This window comes from Pteropus vampyrus, unplaced genomic scaffold (assembly GCF_000151845.1).
Source record: "Pteropus vampyrus isolate Shadow unplaced genomic scaffold, Pvam_2.0 Scaffold178, whole genome shotgun sequence".
Classification (NCBI taxonomy): Eukaryota; Metazoa; Chordata; class Mammalia; order Chiroptera; family Pteropodidae; genus Pteropus; species Pteropus vampyrus.
In genome coordinates, this window is record NW_011888959.1 from 610,543 (window position 1) to 617,805 (window position 7,263).

Genomic DNA, 7,263 nt, shown 5'->3' on the forward strand with positions numbered 1-7,263 from the left:
AAAAAATAAAAATAAAAATGAACGGAAAAAAGCAATGTTGGAGAAAAGAGGCTATGCCAGAAACTGAAAATTTTAAAACAAAAGCCCAGATAAGGTACTGCATCCGTGACACAAAAACAGGATGACATTTTTGGAAGAAACTTCAAAAAATAAAGGCCTCTTGGGTATTAAACACATGATGGCAGGAATAAAGACACTAGGAGGGTTGGAAGAGAAAATCGTGACGGTCTCCAGAAAGAGAAACAAGACAAAGTGGAATCATAGTCGAATAAGAGAGAAGGAAGGGCCACCCTAACAGCCAACATCCAAACATAGAAGGAGGACACCATCCACAGAGTATTCGAGAAAAGTGCCCAGAACAAAAGGACATGAGTTCACGGAGGAAATAAGCCCACCAAGTACCCAGCAAAATAGGTAAAAACAAACCCATACGAGGCACAGCATCGTGCCACTTTAGAACGCTTGGGGTAAAGACAAGGTCCTACAAGCTTGGAGAGAGAGGAGGTCCCACGGAGGAGCGGAGACCAGCATGGCTTCGGACTGCCCCGCCGCTCTCCGCAAAGCCAGAGCTCAAGCTGGAACTGAGCTCCGTGACTTCGTCTCTGCATATCGTAGTCTGTCATGCGCTGACGTGTTAGAGGCAGTGCCAGGCCTGCATTAAGTTCTCAATAAAAATTCGTTAAAGGAAAGAGAACAATACTTTCAAAACTCCGAGAAAACGTATCTTCTAGCCTGTGTCTTCCAACCCATGCAAAATATCAGTCAAGTATCGGGGTAAAAGAGACATTTGGGGATACATAAGGTCTCAGACAGTGTACCTTCCAGGTAGCCTTTCTCTGGGAGCTACGAGAGTTGATGTTCCACCGAAACGAGAGAGCGACCAAGGCTGGCAGTACAGGAAGCGGGGCAGCTAATGCTGGCAGAGACGGAACCCCAGGGGAGGCGGCGAGAGGCCCCAGGGTCATAGCTCTGCATCAGCCGTGCGGGGCAGCCCACTGCCCTGGTTGCTCTGGCCCACATTCCCACGGTACTTGGTTTTCCTGGACCACCTGCTCACACGTTTCCTGGCCTCTCAGCATCCTCTGCCACCTGCGTTAACGGGGAGCATTCAGACATGTTCTGCTCTGACCTGCTCCTGAGGGCAGGAGGTACAGCGAGGTGAGCTAAGAAAACACAGCAAATCCCACTCATCTTGACACCATGCCTGCGAGGCGTGCTGAGCCTGACCCCGCTGCGGTCCAGCCAAATGCTCCGGCTGTGAGGACCCCTGTGTTTCCCAGCACACTTTCATTACCCTGCTGTGTGGGAGTCACCCCAGGTTTGGTGACTCACCGAGAGGACTCACAGAACTCAGCATGTACTTGTACTCAAGGCTTTGCTTTATTACGAAAGGACACACAGAAAGGACACACAGCGAAATCAGGAGAGGAAAAAGCTGACGGGCAGAGTCTGGAGGACACCAGGTGTGGGCCTGTCTGCGTGGAGCCCCACAGGACATGATAATTCCTCCAGCGTCAGATGTGTGACAGCACGTGTGATGTGTGTCAACCAAGGAAGCCCGTTAGAGACAGCACCCAGGGCTTCTGCGGTCAGGAGGCCGGTCAAGAAGGCACCCTCTGCCTGGCACAACTTCCAGAGTCCCAGAAGCAAGGCAGGTTTTCAGCATACACCATAGTGTTTGAACAGTTTATGCACAAAGGGCCACTCATCATTCAGGGAACGGGCGCTTCGGGGGGTGGGGGCGGGCGGGCAGGGAGCCCTCCCGAAACCCAGGTTCCCAGACACCAGCCAAGGCCAGCCCTGCAGGCAGACCGTTCTGAGGTCCAGTCTGGGGCCTGCTGTGTGAACTTTTCCTGCACAGCTGCTCACTGGCCTTGCCCAGGTGGGGCGCATGCAAAGGGGGGCACCTAAGCCAGGCTGCGGCGCGGAACCTCTGCTGTGGTTTGTGTCGTCCTGGACCCTTCGGACAGTGGTCGTGGCGCCCTTTGCTTATGCAGCTGGTGCGTGCTGGCCATGTGGCGTGTGTTTGTTGTGTTTACTGAAAGATGTCGTTGACAGGAACACACCAAGGTGGCAAAACCACGGAGGAAAGCGAGGGAATGTGCGGTGGGCTCTGTCCACTAGAACCCGTCCCCCTTCCCCACGGCGACGGTCACACCTGGGCGCATGGCTGTGCAGTTGGACTGCGCGTCTCGCCCTCCCCTGAGTGTGTGTGTGGCCATGTGACGAGGGCCTGGCTTGTGGAGCCTCTGGAGAAGCGACGGCTGCTTCTGGGTCTGGGTCTGGGTCTAAAGCTTTAGGGTGCCCTTCCCATTCCCGCTGGCTGGCACCAGGAGTGCCAGTGACACAGCTCAGCCACACAGAAGGTGAAATGCCGTAGTGACGGCGGGAAACGAAGACGCGAGGCATCAGGCGTCCGGAGTGAGCGCGCAGAGCAGGAGCTGCCCCGGCGGCCTGGACTGTCCACGTGGGACCAGCACGCGAGAGGAAACGCTCATTTCTAAACGCCACGGTGAATATTTCTGTTGCTGCACTTCATGCCTCCTGCCCCCGCAGCTCATCCAGAATGACAACAAACAACAGGGCGGTAGCTGCCTAGGAGAGGCACACAGGGGCTTCTGAGGTCTGGTAATGTTCTGTGCCTTGACCTGAGTGACAGGTACACTGGGTTTAAGTCCTGTTCCTTTAATCATATGTACATATTTCACACACACTCGTGTGTGTGTATAAATATGTATGAATTGTTACGCAATTTTAAAAAGTAAGTTGAAACTAGAGTAATAGTGAAATACCATTTGACCCCTGCCGTGTTGGCAAACATTAAATAGTTAGCCGATATCCAGCACCAGATAGTGTGTGGCAAAACTAGCATCTTCATAAATTTTGAGAGGAATTTGGGGGTAAATTAATGTAAACTTTTTGGAGTATAGTTTTACATTATCTATGAAAAAGTTAAATGCACAGAGCAAATCAAGAAAAAGACCACACAGTTTTTTAAATAGGCAGAAGATGTGAACAGACACTTCACAAAAGATAACATTCAAACGACCGATAACCGTATGAGAAGGCGTTCAAGTCATCGCCCTTCGGGGAAATGCGGAGTAAAAGCGCAGTAACGCCCACTCCCGCTACCGCGGCGCACGTTCTAAGGGCCGGAAAACCCAAGGGCTGGCGGGGAAACTGAGCAACTGGAAGTGGAAATTGGTGCTAGTTTGGAAAACGGCCCTGCGGTAGGTAACGAAGCACGCACGAGCGAAAACACGCGGACCCTGTGGCTTTGCGGTTCCACTCCGGCGCCCATACCTAATGGAACGCATACCGTGTCCATAAAAGAACCTATACAAAAGTGTTCTTAATAGCTTTATGTGTAATAGCCCCAAACTGGAAATACCCCAAATGTCTGCCAGCGACAGAATGGTCAGACAGACTCGGTGTGTTCACGAGTCTCTGGGCATAGTCCGTGACAATGGGAAACAGCGACGCTGCAGACTAATGTCGCGTGAACGCGGCCAGACGCGACCGCATATCGCACAGTTCCGTTTATGTGAAGTTCCAGAAGAGACAAGCCTGACCAGTGGCGCGGGACTCGTGGTTCTCTTTGAGGGAGATTGTGGCTGAGCGGGCCCCAGGGAGCCTCGCGGGGTGCTGGAGTTCCCGCGTTCTGATCTGGGTGTGCGTGTGTAGAACCTCATCCAGCTCTACTCTTAGGACTTTCATACTTCACGCGAGTTACACCTCAATAAAAACGCGAAAAGAAATCCAGCTGTCTAATAGAAATTCAAATAAGTGGAATGTAAGGCCCATAGTCCTACTAAGGCAGGACTAGACAAGTGTGGCCATTGTCCCCACAGCCACTTAACCTGGCACTGAAGGCATTAGCCAACCAGGGAAGAAGTTAGATGTACGAAATTAGGAAGAGGAAGGAAAACTCTTCCTGTCTGTTGACGATCTAATCACCTACTTAGAAAACCCAAGAATCAACTAAAACAACTGCTCGTAAGAGAATTTAGTGAAGTGACAAGGTTATGTGCAGAAATCAGAAGGCTCTATGCACAAGTGCACGAGTAGCGTCACAGCGACCACCCTCACACGTGTCCTTTTACACACCCGTGAAAGCGTTTCCCTTGGATACGTGCTCGGGAGCAGATGGCTGGGTCCGAGGGTCCCCGTGTTCTTCCTTTGACTGGAACTACCAGATGGCTCCTCAGAACAGCTGCAGCAGCGGACGCACCCGCCAGCATCCTCGCCAGTATTTGCCATGTCCCCTTGAGGATGCGCTTCTGCAAAACAGAGGGCAAACCAAGAAAGAGGAAGACGTGGGGCCTAGGAAACAGGGTTCTCAGAGAGGGAAGCGGGGAAAGGAATCCCAGGCGGAAGCGGAAGGGTGCGAGGCCGCGGGAGGCGGCGTTCCGGGAAGTTCCTGGGTGATCCGTCGGAGGGTTTTGAAAATACCGTTTGGTATTTGAAGGATCTGATGGAGACCTCAGGAAAAAAAAATTTTATAAAACAAAAGCAATGCAAATGTAAATGCAAGATAATTACTAACAGAATAACTAAAAGTTGTCAAAAGCGGGGCATGCAGTGGTTCACCTCTGGGCCCGGCATCAAGCAGTGCTCGCTTACCCTTAATACTGGAAGTGCTAGTTATTAAGTTAACCAAGATTTATCGTAAACTCTAACAAGAGGATAGGGAAGCAGGAGTGGCGTCGTTGGTGGCAAAGTAGCTAAATCTTCATCAGACAGGAAGTCTGTAGTCTACTGGAAATTTTTGAAAAGCTGTCTAGGCCTGTTATTCGGAAACTGCCAAGAGTTGGAAGTGGATGCTGTGTGCAGCGGGCGGGGGGCTAGCGCATGGGGAGGGGACTGCCGCTTTTTAGAACAATTTTGTTTTAAATGCTTTATATATTACTTTGGAAATTACTTTAAAAATAATTTTAAAGTAACTTTCCCAGTCCTTTGCATCTCCATAAATGACAGTACCACCACCCACATAATCGCTCAGGTCAAAATTGCCAAGTTTAAACATATGATTGCTCGTCGTAACAGGCCGCAGTGAAAGATTATGGCATTTATTGAAGTCAGCAGCTCCATCGGCGGAGGCTGCTGCTGGCCTTCGCGACATTCTCCTGAACGTACAGACTTTCTCTTCCCCGTCTCGTCTGCCGCTGCTGTGTTTCCTGTCTGGGACTATCTCGATCCTCATGATCTTTATCTCTACGGTTTTAGTTTCATTATCTATCTTTCTTGGCTGTCATGATCTTTTCCTTATCTTCATGATTTTGACCATGAGAATTTTTAGGGTATTGTGATATAATGATAATGTTTAATGTTTTTTGTTTGCATCTCTTTTTTAAATTTTTAAATTTTTATTTTTTAAATTTGAATTAGTTTCAAGTATACAGTGCATTGGTTAGACATCTATGTAGTTCGTGAAACGATCCCCCAGTTGCTTCCTCCCCCTCCCGACCCTCCACCTAGCCAACGTATTAATGCTAACTGCATTCCCTGTGAGGCTCTCCATCCCCGTGACCATCCATCAGCTACTCATTTGTACCTCTTTAACCCTTCACCCCATTCTCTCAGCCCCCCAAGCCTCCTTCCCTCTGTCCATCACCAAATTGTACACTATATTTGTGAGTCTGTTTTTGATGAGTTTGTTCTTTTCATTCCTTAGATTCCGCATGTAAGTGAAATCATATAGTGTTTATCTGTCTGACTTAAATACCTTCTAGGTCCATCCAAGCAATATCTTTTTCCATCCCCTTCCTTTTCATATGTAGGGGTCATGTTTTCTCATCCTTTCAGCCACTCTATCTTTTTGTTAGAGAATTTAATTCTTTTCCATTTAAGGTACTTATTGATAGTTGTTACCATTCTTTATTCCTGTTTTTGATACATGTTTTTTCTTCTTAAAGAAGTCCCTCCAACATTTCCTGTAATACTGGCTTAGGGGTGAAAAATTCTTTTAGCTTATTTTTGTCTGCGAAGCTCTTTATCTGTCTTTCAATTCTAAATGATAGCTTTGCTGGATAAATTATTCTTGGTTTTATATCCTGGATCTTCATCCTGTCGAATATTTTTTGCCAAGCCCTTCTGTCCTGCATAGTTTCTTTTGAGAAATCAGCTGTCAGTTTTATGGGTAGTCCCTTATACATAATTATTTATTTTTCTCTTGCTGCTTTTAATATTCTTTCTTTGAATTTAATTGTTGGCATTTTACTTATGATGTGTCTTGGTGTGGGCCTCTTTGGATCCCTGATATTTGGAATTTTCTGAGCTTCCTGGGGTTTTATGTGCATTTCCTTTACCAGGTTAGGGAGGTTTTCCATCATTAATTCTTCAAACAGCTGTTCAACATCTTGATTTTCTTCTGTTACGCCGATCAGACGAATATTTGGAGCCTTAATAGTGTCCCATATTCTCCCTAAATTATTTTTATAGTCTCAGTATCTTTTTTCTTGCCATTCTGATTGTGTGTCCTTGGCTTTCCCATCCTCTAGATAGGGCATTTGATCCTCTTTATTCACTTTGTTTATTCCATTTAATATACTTCTCATCTCAGATAATGTGTTCTCCATTTCAGACGGGTTCCCTTTTACAATTTCCATTTATATATTATAATTTCCTTTTTTATCTCTTTGTTGGAGTTCTCTACACTTCCCAAAAGTTCATTGAACATCTTTATAACTAGTGTTTTGAACTCTGCATCTGTTAGATTACTTGACTCCATTATTTCTAAATCTCTGTTCTGTTCTGTCATATGGTTTCTGCATCTTTGTCTTCCCATTTTGGCTGCCTTTCCGTGTCTGTTTCTATATACTAAGCAAAGCTCCTCAGTCTCCCGGTCTTATTAGTGTGAATTTGTGAAGTAGGCGTCCAGTGGCACAGTCCTGAGAGGGGTTCAGCTGCAGGCCAAATTTAGCCCCAGCCTCTGGCCCTCTGGGGCCACCTATTAAGATTCAGCAAGCCATCCACAGATGCTGTGCTTATAGTTGCCTCAAAAGGCCACACCTGAAACCGAGGCCAGCTGCCTCCACCAGTGTGAGTCTCAGCGAGGAGCACCTGACTCGCTGAGGACACACCTGGATGTGGCTTGGGTGGAGCTGTGAGTTGGGGGAGGTGGGGTTTCAGGGACTCCTCTGGGCGGACTGACCTCTGTAATCCAGTTTGATGATGTCAGGGCTGTGGCAGCACAGTGTCCAGTGCACTGGGCGCAGGGAGGGCTCAACAGGGAACAGTGGACACCGCCGGGCTTCTGGACAG